The 17,330-nt window shown below is 50.7% G+C and overlaps 1 protein-coding gene and 1 long non-coding RNA gene across 2 annotated transcripts in view; one reads left to right on the top strand and one right to left on the bottom strand.

The window, feature by feature from the left end:
- The window catches only part of LOC147583536 (uncharacterized), a 101,924-nt gene that overhangs the window by 55,286 nt on the left and 29,308 nt on the right, over nucleotides 1-17,330 (bottom strand). The window lies entirely within an intron of this gene.
- Nucleotides 4,107-17,248, top strand: LOC147583537 (uncharacterized). Its single transcript, XR_015241951.1, has 2 exons — nucleotides 4,107-4,868; nucleotides 16,858-17,248. It is a non-coding gene; the product is annotated as an uncharacterized LOC147583537 (long non-coding RNA).

Raw genomic sequence — 17,330 nt, 5'->3', positions numbered from 1 at the left:
GTGCCCATCTGCCAGAGAAGGCACCATCTCATAAAGAGGATGAGTGTGCAGTGGTCTTTCTAGGAGTCCCTGGGCCCCTAGAGAAAACACCACCTCGTATTAATCGTCTGCTTCCTAGGCCGCCAGCCTGTCATTAAGGGGCTTGAGCCACAGATCTTAGAGAGGAGGCTGACGGGACATCCTGACAGCAGAGCGTGGGCTCTAGACGCCAGGGCCTGTGAGGCAACCGGTGGGCAGCTCCGGCCACGGGGTCAGGTCCAGCCCAGTCCTCTCTTCTTATGGAAGCCACTAACCAAGTCTCCCTGTGGCTTGTCATGGCATGTCCCTCGAAGAGGGCATCAGCACTGGCATCCCAGCCCCAAGAGCCAGGTGGCATTCTCCCCGAGCCTCACCCGGACCCCTTCCTCATTTCCATCAGTGCTCCTCAAAGACTGTTAGGCAAGGTTAGGAAAAGTCAAGTCTTCCTGCCACCAAGAGGGCTTCTTGCATCCTACGGATGGTCCAAGAGGATCCTGGCCTCCCGATGCCAAGCCCACCTACCACCTCGGCTAGAATGTTGTGATTATCCTCTTTGGGGAATCAAATAGCAATTGACATATCAGTAGGACAATCTCTATGGTGCACCCCAACATTTCCCTTTTTCCTGTCTTTTTCTAGCAATTTCTAACACAGTTCTACACCTCCTCCCAGGGCTGTCAATCAATTCTTGGCCTTAAAAAAATGCCCATGGCAGAAGTTTCCATAGGTTCTCAGTACCAAACGCTATCACCGCGAACAAGCTCTTTCATCTCTCCAGGCCGCGGACTGTTCACTGGTAAAATAGACGAAAGAACACATTCCTTCGGAGTCAGGGTGAGGATGCGCGAGGGTGATGGTCAAGGCCAAGCAGAGGCCTGGCACACAGTGAGCAGTCAGCACATCGACACCTGCTGATGGTCTTGATTCCGCTGTGCTCATGCGACCAACAATTACTCATCACTCACAAGGTGCCAGTCTTTCTAGAGGAGCCATTTTAGTGAAGATGGATGGTGGAGGGCCGCCTCCGGAAAGCAATCACTCTGTGTCTCCTCCTACGCGAGACCAGGTGGCACGCCCACTGGAGCTCTCTATTAAATATGGTGGGTGTCCCTTGACCCCAACTTCTCAGCTCAATCACCTGAACTTCATAGCCACAGAAAAGAGAACTCTACAAAACTCTCCTGTCCAGAGTGCTCTCTCCACTTCAGTCAGGGACTGTGACTCCTCTGTGTCACAGGACCAGACTGGTGAATCTGAGGGCTTGTGGGAGGAGAGGGGAGAAGGACAGGAATCCCCAGACAGATAGCCCTTGGCACCAGTTTGAGTTTTCCATGGCTCACATATTACCTGCAGAAAAATAAATCTGCTCTAAGTTATGGGTCCTACTCAGAAAAGAAAAAATTCTAATATAGACTAAAGGTTCGAATTGCATTAAAGATATGGGTGGATTTTTTCCCCCAAAATGCTCTTTTGAAATCAAATTCTTACAGCAGTCCGGCTTTGTATGTGAGTTAGCTGTGGCCTTACCTGTGAACACCTGCCCATTGTGTTGTCCCAACACTCTGGGGAGCGAGGCTGACTTCCTAGAAACTCCCAAAGCAAACCTCAACCGCCCTCCTGCAGCGATAAGCCAGGGAACTGGCAAAAAGAAGCATTGATCAGATGCAAGTGAGCCTGAGTTCAGAGCCAACTCCTCCCATGTGCGGGGTAGGACCACACAGACATTCCTGGCAGACATCCAGGTGCAACAGAAGCCAGATCTCTTTCCAGTTCCTTTCCCTCAGCATGCTTTGTCTTTTGGGCCTATCTGTGGAAGGCAGAGAATTCTCTGAATACAATACACAGCAATAAAGACAAGGGTCAGCAACTAATTTTAACAAAGACGGGCACAAAAAATGCAGATTTCCAGTACTGGCGGGATCAGTGCCTCAACTAATTCGTGTGCTATAAAGAACACTTCGATTATAGCTCACCACATGATGGCCTCAACCCAAAGCTAACCCTGGAGCAATCGTGGATGAAGCCACACCACCAGGTAAACATAGGTGGCGAGAACTTTTTAGAAAGAACTGGCCCCAGAGAACTCTAGCAAGGGGGAATCTCTGCATCTGGTTTCCCTTGAAGAGATTCTTCTGGCATCCAAGTGCCCACAAGCATCGAACCGTACCTTGATTTTTCCAACAAGGCACATAACCGTCAGATGGCCTGAGACCAAGTCATGGTCTCAGTTCGAGGAAACCAATTCTGATTTTTTTGCTGTGTTGTAACTGAGAAAGCCTTAGGCGTAGGTTTCCAATTCCAGCAAACTGAAGTGAGTAGAGGTTATTGTTTTTTTTCAAGTATAGTTCATCTTTTTATCAATGAATTTCAGACAAGCCCTAATCACACAGGCCTCTAGGGATAAACAAATAAACTTACAAGAACGCCATGGAGGGATGATAAATGCAAACAAAGACACGTTCACAAGACACTTTCCTTTTTCATTATTATCAAGGGCAGCTGTGACTAAGGTTGCCAATATAAAATGATTAAAATTAATTAGGGGGGTCGATAAATGGCAGTTGTTGGAAGATGGAAGGCAACTGAAGGGAAAATGAAGGCTCAGGAAGGCAACTTGAGGCAGAAAGCTATCTCGGCGGGGTGGTGGGGAACAAGGTACCTTGGTGGCTCTGTGGTTAAGCATCTGACTCCTCATTTTGGCTCAGGGCATGATCTCACTGGTTTGTGAGTTCAGGCCCCATGTCAGCCTCTGAGCTGGTGCCATGAAGCCTGCTTGGGATTCTCCCTTTCTCTCTGCCCCTCCCCCACTTTCATGCCCACACTCTCTCTCAAAATAAACTTAAAAAAAAAAAAAGCTATCTCAGGGCAACTGGGTTTGAATGAGGCAAAACAACAACAACAACAACAACAATAGTAGTAGCCTTGAGAAAAAAAGAACAGAATTGGCTGCTTCCTTCAGCCCAGTAGGGAGCTCAGATCAGGAAACACAATGCCTGCTCTTTCCAGCAGGAAGCTAATTGATCTTTTCTAAAAAGTGCTGGTTCAAGAAATGGCATCAAAGAAGAGGACTGAGCTGCAGAAGGAACAGCTCAAAGATTAAGAGGCACACTCTCAGCTCTGGAAGGGACAAGACCACACCGGTGCAGAGGTGGGCTGGGGCTGGCCCAGGCTTTCAACCTAGGGCAGAAATGGCACTGATCATCCAAATTTCAAAAGAGCCCACGGGGCATCCTCTTTTTTTTTTTTCCCCAACATTTATTTTTGAGAGACACAGAGGGACAGAGCGTGAGTGGGGGAAGGGCAGAGGGAGAGGGAGACACGGAATCTGAAGCAGGCTCCAGACTCCGAGCTGTCAGCACAGAGCCTGACACAGGCTTGAACTCACCAGCTGTGAGATCATGACCTGAGCAGGAGTTGGACCCTTAACTGACTGAGCCACCCAGGTGCCCCCAAAATCATCCTCTAAAGCAGAGAGCCCGAGAGCCACCTCCAGTAGCTGGCTCTGCTGCCTCAACCCTGACCCTCATCTCTACCAGCTGCTCTCCTTTGCACCCCCAGTCCACCCATTGTCAACTCCCCACGGGTGACCAGAGTGGTCTTCCTAAACATAGGTCTGCGTCTCTCCCCTGCTCCAGAGTCCCCATTGGTTTCCCATCCCATACAGACAGCTCAAGGCATGCCCACCTTCTCAGCTCTCCTCTCCCACTGCCCCTGGCTCCTTCTTCCTACACCCCACTCGGCACCCTCTCACCCCAGGGCCTTTGCACTGGCTATCCCTCGGCTAGGAACAATCTTCCTCCGATATACTCATAGCTCCCTTCCTCACTGTAACAGGCCTCTATGCAAAAGTCCCCTCATCAGAGGCACCTGGGTGGCTCAGTCAGTAAAGCGTCCGACTTCGGCTCAGGTCATGATCTCACAGTTTGGGAGTTCGAGCCCCATGTCAGGCTCTGTGCTGACAGCTCAGAACCTGGAGCCTGCTTCGGATTCTGTGTCTCCTCTCTCTACCCCTCTGCCCATGCTCTGTCTCTCAAAAATGAATAAATATTAAAAAAAAAATGGCTCATCAGAAGGGTATTCTGAATGAATCTTGGCAGGATTCTCGCTAAGAGTCGTGACCCCGAGGCTTTTCTTTCCAGGAAGCAACTTTATTCCTGCTGGCACCGCTCACTTGGGTTCGCACCCAAAGAACTGAGCCCCGAATGCCACGTGGCATAGCTTTTGATATGGTTTTTACTACTTTGTCTCCCGTATAGGTTAACACACAAACATGCAGTCTGATTAAGTAGTCTCACGTTACAAGGTCATGAGGGATGTTGTCACATACGTGGATCACCAGGTTGCCTTGAGGTTTTTTTCTTTTTTGTTTTCTTTCCCTAGGGAGGGACCCTACCACACAGTGGCTGCTCACCCACCCGTGGGGGACACTCAGGACCGACCCCAGCGGGGTCTCCACCTGACTAGTGAACACAGGGTTGACATTTTTGCAAGTCTGCGTGCTCCCAGCTTACAGCTCTTTCCCAGGCAGCTTTACTGATAACAAGGCTACCACTGTGATGTATGTCTCTGTGTCTAGAAGAGGTGACACCTAACCTGAGTCTTCAAAATGAACAAGCGCTCTTCAGGCCACAAGGCAGGAGGCAGAGGCGGTGGGGAGTGCTCCCAGCAGAAGGACCAGCAGGGAAAGTCTCGTGAGCACCGGGAAGCTAATGGGGAGCGGATGCCTGAGGCAGCTTGGTGCTGCTCAGAACAACCTGACGCCCTGACAGAGGGCGAGGGTCAAAGGCTAGTGCCAGCCCTGTCTGTCCAGTCCAGCAGCTGTGCTCTTCCAGATGCTGAATGCCACAAAGGTTAGATTCTTGGCATGGGGGGCGGGGAGGCTGGGACGAGGGGGAAGGCAAACCCTTTACTGTGTCCCGTTAGTACATTTGGAATTTCTTCCATGCAAATGTATTCACATACAAATCACAATAGTTGTCTTTGGGGCACCCGGGTGGCTCATTGGGCTAAGCGGCTGACTCTTGATTTTGGCTCAAGTCACGATCTCGGGGTTCCTGGGTTCAAGCCCCATATTGGGCTCCACCCTGACCATGTAAAGCCTGCTTGGAATTCTCTCTCCCCCTCTCTCTCTGCCCCTCCCCTGCTTGCACATGTTCGCTCTCTTGCTCTCTCTCTCTCTCCCCCCCTCTCAAAACAAATAAATAAAACTTAAAAAATAGTTGTCTTTAAAGTTAATATTTAAGATCCCTCAGAGGAGGGGGGAAGAGGTGGAGGAAAAGGAATAACTGTGCCAGAACCCCGGCATCCCGGCCATTACCGATCAGGCCCTCTCACAGCGGGGGGGGGGGGGGGGGGGGGTAGGGGGAGGTGCCACCCGCCCCTTTGTAGGACAGCAGTCCCCAGGTGCAGCCTGGGGCGTTCTCCAGCCTCACTGCTCTGGGGACTCACCACTTCCATGGGATGCCCGGCCCAGCAGCCCACCTCCACTCCTAAGTCAAACCTGGTAACTGCCCCTGGGATGCGACCACACACTGAGCTGCCCCCGGCTCTTCTGGTGGCACATTTCCAGCAGAGCTGACCTTTGGAATAAGTATGACCAGTGCCTTATCCCCTGAGCAGGAAGCCTGCTGAGCAGGAAGCCTGCTTTGGGTCAGCTCTGCATTGCAACAAACAGTTACATTACATAAGCTGCTGCCAGGCCCCACCCGGAGCCGACTGGAGAGCTCCTGACCAAAACTTATTCCCGGCTGAGGGGCCGATGAACCCCCACCCGTGAGCAAATTAGGAGTGTGCGTTGCTAAGGGAGCTGGCAGGAACACAACGGATCTGAGACTAGCAGGATGAAATCCCAAAAGGGGGTAAATCACGTTTGGCTCAAAAGAACCACCAGCACAGACATGCTACTGAGACCTGGGGAGGTGGTGGTAGTTCACGGCAGCCGCGGTTACGACGGTCAAGGGAGAGCTTCACGGGGAAATGACCCCAGCCTAAAGCAAGAGGTCACCCTGAAAGAGAGACTCCTGGAAATGCCCCGGGGGACAGGCCAGCTACAGCCAAGTCACTGCCCCTCTCTGTAAAATGTGGTAACAGCGGCCCCGCCCTTATGGGAGTGCTTTGAAGGGTGAGTGCACATGGCAGGAGGACAGCAGGAAGAGCCCTCCAGACCCGAGGGGGGGGGGGGGGCTCGGTGGACAACTCAGGAGACTTTGCACACGGCTGCCCTCCCCCTGGAGTGCCCTCAACCCCCTGCACCCACCCCTGAGCCCTTCCCTCCTGTCCGCCTGGACAGCAGCCCCCATCCTGAGGCAGCAGCAGGGAAACAGTCATGCAGGTCAGTTCCAGGCAGCCCCCCACATGAGGCCGGAGGCCTCTCCGTTTCTAGGTGAGGAAGGGATCTAGACTATTTGACCTGAGACTCTGATTAGGATTTCCCCCTCCAGTGGGGGGAGGGGGCGCCCATTCGAGGTGGGGGTGAGGGAAGGTCACTGTGCCGGTCACTTGGTGCCCACAGGCAACAAAGAATCCATCACCCCGCATGACCCCATTGCCTTCCTTGCCCCATGCAACCCTTCTTCATTTATTTCTGGGGTTTCTCACCATGGCTTCTTCCAAGAAATTCTCAACTTCTTGTGGGCAGGGTCCATGTAACAAGAACTCACAGATGCTGAGCACACTGGCATAAGTGCTTTAGATTAATTTATTTAGTCCTCACCATGACAGACAGAGGATGCTGCATTTTAATGATGGGGAAACTGAGGCACAGAGCTTCTGAGTGGCAGAGCTGAACCTCCTTCACCTTTGCTCCCCAGCACCTACAGCAGTGCCCAGTATGTGAGAGATGCTCAGTACATATACACATCAATAAAGAAGTGGAGCATGTCTAAATTCCATCTGGAACATTCTAAGTACCAAGACAATGACTGAAGGTCTAGTAGGTAACATTCAGTGGGAAGTTTCCTCTTTCAAGAAACTCCCCCAACTTGTGTGGGCCGTACCAACCAGATTCACTCCTTGTGCTTAAGGGAGGGGGCAAGGGGCTCAGAGTGCAACCAGCCCAATGGCCGGTGGGCCCGCCCTCCCTGCCTGAAACCGAATCATCAAAGGCTCAGCCAAGCAATCAGCTTGTCAGGCCTTGCCTCCTCCTCTGAATCATTACTACAGCACTCTTGGAGCTGCAGAATGTTTGGAATTGTGTTGCCAGGCCACAAGCCAGACCTCCTCACTAGCACTGAGAACCCGGTCCAGTAATAGCTGGGGCAGAAAAGGACCAGCTCAACAAGGCCTACTGACTACCAAGGATGCGTTTCTCGGCCTCTGCCCTTGGCTCACTATCAAAAGTGAGGAGACGTCAAAAGGAAACAATGGAGTGGATTATCGGGGCTTACCTTTCTCTACAACCTATCAGTCCCCACCCTCCCAAAAAAGGAAAAAGAAGGCAACAGTTAGGATTTCAATGCCGAGTAACGCTCCACGGAAAATTAATTATACCTCGTGGAAAGCAATGCCAAAGGAGAACTATTTTCTAATTAGCTGTATTAATTCCTTTTCAAAACAGGACCAGACACCTACACCTCCTCAGAAAGCCACTGTGCAACATATAACCATAGTCACGTTAGTTAACGGCAAACGCAACGTTCTGCACATGCCTGATGTTTTTCCACTAGAAAAGACCGCTGCTCCCACCGCCATCACCACCCCCACCTCACAGTTACAAAAGGGGCACAAGCGCCCCGCATCCAAAATTGAAACAGCAACAACCCACAGCTGCAGAAGGGAAGCTTTGCCGAGCAAGGCAGAGAAAGGGCCAGAGGGTGGCCACAGGGCTGCTCTTCCTGCAATCAGCGGGAATCAAGGCTGAGCCACTTTCTTTCAACTTCCAGCTCCCAAATAATCGTATATTCAAAGAAATAATTCAGGAGTAGAAACTCATTTTTACAGGCGAAGTGAAGGAATGTACGGAGGACATGAATACCAGGAAGTGCCAACTGAAGGAATTTTCAGTAAGTTAGGGAGCACCACGTTCTGAATGTATATGTCTCCACAGCTATCAGATCCAGCTATCTATTCCAGCACATTCCACACGTGTTTATTCTTATGCATCTACAGCCCTCCCTAAATCACCTTCATTGCGATGATGGAACTCAATGGCTCCCAAGGTCACGCCCAAGAACAAACGCTTTCTGGGAACCATCATTTCATTTGGGTTCATTTGGAATCTATCTTTCTCCTAAGTTTCATTCCCTGGGCCATGCAGGAGGCAAGTGGTTAAAAAAGAAAAAGGTCTACAACAAAACCCGGATCCTGGAAAACGGCCCCACTGCCTCCCTTTCCTGCCTTGGGGTTTCAGGCCCTCCAGACTGCTGCTGTCCCGGGCTGGACCACTCTCTGCTGTGGGGCCATCCTGTGCACAGGAGGAACCTAGCAGCATCCTGACCTCTATGCACTCGATGCCAATAGCATCCCCACCCCAGTGTGATGCCCCAAAATGTTTCCAGATATTGCCCAATGTCCTCTGGGGACGAAAGTACCCCCACTTGAGAACCACCGTCCTGACAATCACTTCCTTTCTCACGGCCCCCAGCCTCTCAGGGCACATATGTTAATCTCCTCTTAACTAAGAAGGAAGATTCAGGAGTAAAAACCGCATAAAGGGAACTTTAGGGGCCTGAGCTGCAGGGATGATTTCAGTAAAACAGGAAATCAGGCCTCTCCGTTTGCAGCTCAACAAGAAGGCCCAGATCCTACCTTCAGGATGATTAGCCAGGAATGTACCCTTGGAGGATGTTAATAACAGAGCTACCAGTTATTGAACACTTAATATAACAGGCACTCTTCCAAACATGTTTTTCCCAATTTTTCCTACCAAGGTATAATTCACATAAAGTATCTTCAGTATTTTTCATGTATGTATTCAGTAATCCTCACAACCCTATTCGACAAGTACTTCTAATAGCCCCAGTTTACAGATGAGAATACTAAGGCATAGACAGGCTAGACAACTTGCCCAAGCTCCCACTGCTACTCCGTGCAGGGATGTGGGTAAGAACACAGCCAGCCTACCCCGTTGTAACATCAGAGCAGAATTACGACAGCAAGGGTAACACCACCACACCCACTAGGGCTGCTGTGGATACCATGTGCAATTACCACACACTGAGCACCTACATGTTTCTTACTTTCTTCCAAGGTCCGGAGCTCTTTGAAGGAGAATAACGAAAGCAAAAGAATTCTCCCCAGGAAGAATCCACTTAGGAGCACAAACCCACAAATACAATTTTGCACACAGTGGCAAGGGCTTCTGCAGTCTGTGAAACTATCCACAGGCTTCCGGTGAAACATCAGACATAATATACTCCAGACTCCATGCTACACGTTTCATACAGCTTATTCAGAATCCTGTAAGCAGGTGGTATTTCACTTCTTTTGGGGCATTGGGAAACTAGTTCAGAAAAGGTAAAGCATTTGCCCAAGGTCACACAGCTCTCCAACAGCAGCACTGTGGTCAGCTTGGCCCCAGTGTTCTTTCCACCCCAAAAGGCTGCCTTCTCAACTCAATTCATCTGCAACCACCCACACCGGAACACTATAAAAATAAAGGATGCATAAAGTACAGAACGGATTTATATGTCTAAGCTTCCAGCAGCACTGGTGATAGAAACTTGGTAGTGACCATGTAAAAGGGGCTGCTGGTCACTCAGAATTAAAACCTAAAGGTGACATTTGCCTCTCACAAAGGTTAATTCACCTTCTACCAACTCTGTAAGACAGCGTCTTCTCAAAGCAGTCCACAGGCATCCGGGCACTCACGCAAATATCACCCTGCCTCTTTCCAAATGGCCATGCCTCCTACATTGGCCAATACCTGGCCTAGAGTAGAAAAAGCTACGGGCCAAATATCAAGGTCAGTGTGTTTGTGCTTGCTAGCGTACCTAGCCAAAGGTCATGCAAAGTCAGCTCGGTGGTCAGCACACTTGCAAAGGAGACAGTCGGCACGGGGAGAATGACGAGGCCTACCTTTGACCGCAGAGCAACAAGCCCAACCAGACAAGATACTAGAAACATCCAGACTGCCACAACTTGGCTTTCATGGCTGCAAAGAAGAACACAGGATCATGACTCCCTTCCCAGAATAAGATGGTGAGAAGGACAAGGAATCTTGGAGTGCAGTCTCCTCCATGTCAAAGCTGGGCAAACTGAGGCACAGAGAGATCAAGGGACCCACTACTATCAGAGTCAGTATCAGAACCAAGGTTTCCTGATTCTCAAGGTAGTGCTCCCTCTATACCACCAGCTGTCTCCTCCCTGATGGGGGCAGGGGGTATCACTCGCCCCCGTGTGTAACTAGCTCACAGTCCTGGGCTCATGCTGCAAGACCAAGCTAGAGATGCAGGAGTGACAGGGGGACTGGCTTTCTGGTCATTCCTGCAGAACTCTTTCGAAAGTTTTCAGGCTTGTTAGAACTCAAATAAACACCAGTCCATTCCTTCATCCACTCCACTAAGGTCTCCTGAGCCACAACGCCCAGCCAGGCAGGATTTTAGGCACTGGGATGCGGGCCGTGAGTGAGCAGGCAAAGCGTCTGCCTTCAAGGAGCTCACATCCCCATGGAGACATGCAAAGCCAATGAACAGTATATTCAGGTTTCAGATCGGGAAGGTTTCGAAAACCTGGAATCAGCGGACTGAAAGAACAGCACGGGTGGTGCGGGAAAAGCTCTTCCAGACCAGTGGTCGGGGAGGGAAGCCTCTTTGAGGGGGAACATCTCAGCAGACCAGATGCTTTCCTCTGAGGGCAGAGCATTCCAGAAGCCGTGGGATTCCAGGAGCAGCAAGGAGGGAGAGAGGAAATCCCGGCCCCACCACATCCTGGCACTCAGGCCTCCAGCGGCATCTCTTGGCCTATTGTTTCAACTACCAACAGAGGCCAAGAGGCCCGCCTGCAGGGATGCTGTGACAATTAGGCAATAATGTAAATAGAGTCTGGGTCACAGGAGGCAAAACAAGGGAGGAGACAGCATACTATGAACCTCTCCCAGGCACTCCTCAAAGGAAGTTGCCCCAGAGACCAGTCTGAACTCAGGGATGGATCTGCTATCTGAAGCCAGAGTGGCTGAGGTCACCTGGAAAGAACTAGGAGGGAACTGGCAGGGACCAGGCTCACAACTCTACAGGTTTGGGCTCTAACTAGGGTTCAGAGCTTGAACCGTTGGGGCTAATGAATGGGCTCCCAACTGACCCCCACAGAGGGTCGCCAGAAATAATTCCAGAAAGAACTGACATCCCTCCAGCGATGCCTCCCCAACATCATGAGATGATGCTGGACACTCATGGTGATTCTCTCACCGTCCTCCGTCTTGACCCGGTCCCCAAGCCCTGCCAGGTGATGACCAGACTCGGGAACCCAGAACGGCAACACTCACCACGTGTGGAGGCTCACAAGCATTCGACGGGCTGCCCATCCCATATGATGCCTGGTTCAGCACTCGGGTTTCCTGCCATCCTATGTCAGTGCATTTAACCCTCAGAATGGCTCTAAGAAGCCAGTTTAAGTGTCTTCATTTTACACGTGAGAAAGTGGGCCCCAGGGAGTCTGGGGGGAGAAAAAAAGAAAGAGAAAGGGAAGCCTGGCCAAGGAAGCACTGGAGCGGGGGCCAGACCCCAGGATGGTGGTTCTGGGTCGCACCCCCCCCCCCCCAGCGCTCTGGCAGCACTTAGCACACCACTGTGTTATGGGTGTCAGTGCGCAGCACTCAGGGCACCAACTGTGGATTTCTGGCAGCTTGAAAGAGTGGGGACACGGACGTCAACTCAGGAGTCCCCACCCTGCGAGGCACAGGGGAGGCCCTTCATGAACCACCAAGCAAGAAAGGGCCATCAGGGACTTATAGGGAGGACTGGAGGGCGTACTACTGAGGATGCCTTAGGTAGCAGACAAGCTTTCCAACCTGCCGTTGGCAAGAGCAAGCAGGAACAGTCACATCACTCTGCTTAAGACCCTGTACCGGCTTCCCACCGCTCTTGAGATAAAATCAAACTGAAGGCTGTCTCCAGCATCTTTGGCTCGGGCCTCCCCTCTCCCCGCTGCCCAGCCAAACTTTCGGCATCACCGCCGGCCAGCAAAGCTCCACAGTCCCCTCACCCTGAAGGCCTCAGCTCTGCTGTCACCTGAGACCAATTTCTCTTAATAACACACCCTAAAACAGGCCCCTTTCCAGCACTTGGAGATTTGCAAGCCAAGTTCATGTGTCTGTTAATGTCGCCACTGTCCATCTTCCCTCTGGCTGGCAATTCCTCGGGGCAGGCTTTTGGCTCCTTGCTCACTGACTTACAAGCCAAGGTTAGCACGGGGAGGTGGGGGCTGTCAGCGTGTTTTTTGGCCTCCTCCCTGAGCCACACGGCCAGCGCCATGAACAGCAAACAGTGCTCTGTGCCCCCTCCCCAATCCTTCTCCGAATCAGGCAGAACAGCCAATGGGAGGACCAGAGACCCCAAAACAAAGGAAAGAAACAAAAAGTGAGGTGGGGGGTTACAAATGTCATACAAAAGCATGGAGAGGGGCTGCCCCTCCGAGGAATGCACAGCCACCCAACCTCAAAGTCCCATTTTTCCAGCTCTTAAAGTAGCAGATGCATTAAACTATTCCCAAGTACGGCCAGTGAAGCGTCAAGCAACCGGCGGCTGTCACCAGCTGTTACCTACTGGCAATGTGGTAACTGAGGACACAAAATGACTACTGGTAACAAGCCCATAAGTAGGGGACTCACCTGTGGCCCACTCATGACACATCCCACAAAGAAACGTACCACAAAGGAACACGTAAGCAGAAAAAAATCTTTACTATAAGCCTGGTACTTCTCATTCTTTCCTAACAACGAGTGAAGAAACTCAGGGCGCCTAGGTGGCTCAGTGGCCTAGGCATCCGACTTCGGCTCAGGTCATGATCTCACGGTTCGTGGGTTTGAGCCCCACGTCGGGCTGTGTGCTGACAGCTTGGAATCTGGAGCCTGCTTGAGATCCTGTGTCTCCCTCTCTCTCCGAGCCTCCCCTGCTAGCACTCTGTATCTCTCTCAAAAATAAAATAAACATTAAATTTTTTTTTTTTTAATGTGTGAAGAACCTCAGTGCAGAAACAACAAACAAAAATACCTGGCTGGTGCACTCCTCCCACCCAAACAATCCAGTAAACCAGAATATTACAGCCATTCAGCAGGATAATCAGGGAGATGAAGAGGGGGAAAAGGCCCAGGGAATAATGTTAAGAAAACAGAACACAAATAGGCTCAGTGATAACAGCTGCTATTTACCGACTGTCAGCTCTGACCCAGATACTCTTAGCAAATGATGGGTGTTCGTGGCATCCCTGGGTTTGGATGACAGACCCCAAGAGGTTCGAGACCGCCCAGGAGAGCCTGGGGAACCGGGCAGCCTGGTTTCAGAGTGTGCCCTCCTGGCGAGGACAGCACGTCGCCCACCAAAGCAACAGGCAGGCAGCGGTTCCCACCCTGTGCAGCCCTGCGCGCCCCAAACCCAAACAAACACAAATGTAGCTGCAGAAATGGAAATGCCTAGACAGAACTGCCTGTGTTTTGGTGCACTCCGGACTGCGTTTACTACTTTGCTAACTAATTAATTCCTCCTAAGAAGCCCATGTGTGCTCTTAAGTGCCAAAGGGCCTGCAGAAAGGGCAGTAACGTGGGCCTGGACACAGCATCTTCTCTTGGGCACTTAATAGCAACAAGCCAAAAAGCCAAAAAGCCCAGGACAAAACCCTCTGCCATTTCAGAGGCATCCAAGAGGGGAAGGCTGCTTGGCAGGGGGCCTGACCGAGGATTAAGTACTCCAGTTCCATCACCGTGTCCAGACAGCCGCCTATACCGACCAGGAAAAGAAGCGGGGAAGCCACTTGGCAGGATGTGAGGAAAACGCTCCCTGCTTCACAGAGCGGAGCTGGGGCCCCTCGGCCAGGCTCTTCAGGGTTTTCGGGGGTCAGGCATCTCCCCTGAGTGGAGTCATGTGTGCTTCACATGCTGGGATGCAATCTTTGATCTGGAGATGGACAGCTCCTGGAACACCATTCTTGGGACTCCCCAGGACTGCAGGTGTTCCCCCCCGACCCCCGCCGCCCCCAGCCAGAATTCATATGTGAAGTCCTAACTTTCAATGGGACTATATTTGGACGTAGGGCCTTTAAGGAGGTAATTAAGGTTAAATGGGGTCCTAAGGGTGGGCGCTAATTCAGCAGGACTGGCGTCCATATCAGCAGAGGAAGAGACACCAGGGATGCATAGACAGATGGAAAAGGCTATCTGCAAGGCAAGGACAGTGGCTCGCCAGCAGCCATCACAGTCACCTGGACTCCCATCCTCTTGAACTGCAAGAGAGAAGTTTGTTTTCAGGCCGCCCAGCCTGTGGTGCTTTGTTAGGACCACCCCGGCTGGCACCTAGCTGACGCCCTGGACACCTGGACAGGCTCGCGCTTCTCATTTTTCTATGATGACACGATGCCAGAGGCAGGATGAGGGGGACATAAGGCAAATCCACCTTCTATCCAATATTTCCAAGAATCCTGATCTCTCATCTGGAACACACACAGGCAACCCAGTGCTGCATCCAGAAGGCTCATTGAAATTTGACGCCACCTCAGCAAACAGAGCCCCCACCCCCTACCCCAGGAAGCACACGTTCACCCCCCACAAAGTACCAAGGGTCCAGATGCGGGTGTGGTGACATATCTCCTCCAAGATTCGAGTTATAAACTCTAGGTAAGTCCCTACTTGCCAAAGATCCCAAATAATAAACTAGATTTACATTTCTGGAAAACTGTATGAGTAAAAACAAGGAAAACAGCCTAAACCTCAGCCATCGGTGCAACTCCAGTGTGTTCATATGGACAACCTTAGTGCCAGTGCACACGCAGGGCCACCTACTTCCTCTAGCACAAAGTGGCTGAGGGAGACCCACGGGCCAGCCGGCAACGCAGCCTGGGGTCAGCGGTGATGGAGGGACTTCATCCCGGGAAACAGGAAACCCCCTTGAAGCACAGTGCTCAATAGCTGCTGGGGTGCATGGAGATGCCTGCACCCCAATAAAGCGCCCACAGCAAGAGGCCTATGAAGCCCGGTATTTGTGTCCGCGATCTCGAGGTCGCTGTTCTTTGCAAAGCAAACGTACACTCTTTGGAATGGACACGCCTCAGGGCCAGAGTGAAGTCTCGTCGCTCTACATGAGGTGTGAGCCACACAAACAGAGAGCACTGCAGATGCAGAAAGACAAGGCATGAGGTCACGGGGACTCTGAGAAGGCGCCTTCTCTCCCTTCTCAATCCTTCTGGTTACTTCCAGGAAAAAGATCTGAGTTTAGCACTAGGATATTCCCAACACTCTCCTTCTGCTGCTCACTCACTCACCTCTCTTTTTAACAACGGGAGGGGGTCTCAGACAGAAGCTGGGACAGGCAATGACATGCAGGCCAACTTAACATTGGTTCCTTTCTGCTGTCTTTATTTTCAGTTAATTGCTATTTAAGTCAACGAATAGTGACTCTCCATTTACTATAATCATGGTTATTATATGGTATTATTATTGGTATTTTTTTAATTTTTACATTTATTTATTTTTGAGAGACAGAGACAGACAGAGCACAAGTGGGGGAGGGGCAGAGAGAGAGGGAGACACAGACTCCGAAGCAGGCTCCAGGCTCTGAGCTGTCAGCACAGAGCCTGATGACGGGCTCAAACCTGCAAGAACTGAGAGATCATGACCTGAGCCGAAGTCAGACACTTAACTGACTGAGCCACCCAGGCGCCCCAGAAATTTCCCTTTTTAAATAAAGGCACTCATCTTTTCCTAAGTGCACCCAATTAAAAAAAAATTACAGGGTAAATACTAGTATAGTGGTAAATAAAGAACTGAAATTTGAAAGCCAGAGACTTTACTATTCTCCCAGCCCATGTGCCCCACATGTATAGATCTATAACTATCCGCCCAGCTGAACTCAAGCCTGAGAAGTGCCATAATGAACTGCACATTTTCACTGAACAGAGTGAGACTGGTCATTCCCACCAACCAACCTTAGAGAGTTTGCTCATTTCCTTCTTCATCTCTGACTTGGCAGTGCTGGATGTCTCCCAGACCCCGCTCTTCCTTCCTTAGCAATGAAAACCCTAATGGGGGCAGGAGGGTGGGCATCGCCGCCCTAAGCAATGAAAACCCTAATGGGAGGGGTGGGGAGCACTGTCTCCATGGCAGCAGAGGAGGCCATGGGACTGATGTTGGCCATGCCAATGGGACACTGTGTGCACTTCTAGGAAGGGTCCTTACAGCTGGGAGCGGGCATCACCTTTTTGGTACCATGGACCCGTTCTGCAGTCTGGTGAAGCCCATGGACCTCTTCTCAGAAAAAGATTTTAAAACACATAAAATAAAACACACAAGACTTCAAAGGAACAGATTATACAGAAATAGCATTATCAAAATGTAAAAAATAAAAGTGACATAATAAATACATAGAATTCTTTATCATCACATTAAAAAAAACCACCCAGGGGCGCCTGGGTGGCGCAGTCGGTTGAGCGTCCGACTTCAGCCAGGTCACGATCTCGCGCTCCGTGAGTTCGAGCCCCGCGTCGGCTCTGGGCTGATGGCTCGGAGCCTGGAGCCTGTTTCCGATTCTGTGTCTCCCTCTCTCTCTGCCCCTCCCCCGTTCATGCTCTGTCTCTCTCTGTCCCAAAAATGAATAAAAAAACGTTGAAAAAAAAAATTAAAAAAAAAAAAAAAAAAAAAAACCACCCTATTTTCCAGCAGAAACAATATTCTGAGATTTTTTTTTTTTCATGTTGCAGCTCTCACAGGGCCTATGACTTCTATCGGCGATAAAGTCACCCATTCTGCTAACATGACTACGGTTTCTATGGTTTGCTGGTACTTTCATAATGGAAGGAAATGTAAATTTCAGTCAGTGGCTAGAGGAAAAAGTTGAATCCTACCTATGGAAATGGAGGAATTCTCTCCTTTGCTCCCTCTTCTTTTCTGCTACCTGGGATGAGACTGGGATGGCTGGAGATAAAATAGCCATTTTGGACTATGAGACAAGATGGAGGGAGTTCCGGTCTCTGACGAACAGGGAGCCACATACCAGCCCCAGCCTGCCTACTTCTGGAAAGACAGATGAATTTCTACCTCCTTAAGCTACGGTTGGCTTACTCTTTACTGTATAAAGCCACACAAACCTAATCTTGTTGTATCTCTAATACTTTCTTCCCAGGGCTAAGGTTCGAAACTGTTTGAACCTGATCTTTAACAACCTTCATACTTA

This window comes from Puma concolor, chromosome A2 (genome assembly GCF_028749965.1).
Source record: "Puma concolor isolate L17-30 chromosome A2, mPumCon1.1.hap2, whole genome shotgun sequence".
Taxonomy (NCBI): domain Eukaryota; kingdom Metazoa; phylum Chordata; class Mammalia; order Carnivora; family Felidae; genus Puma; species Puma concolor.
This window is presented reverse-complemented; position numbering and strand designations above follow the sequence as displayed.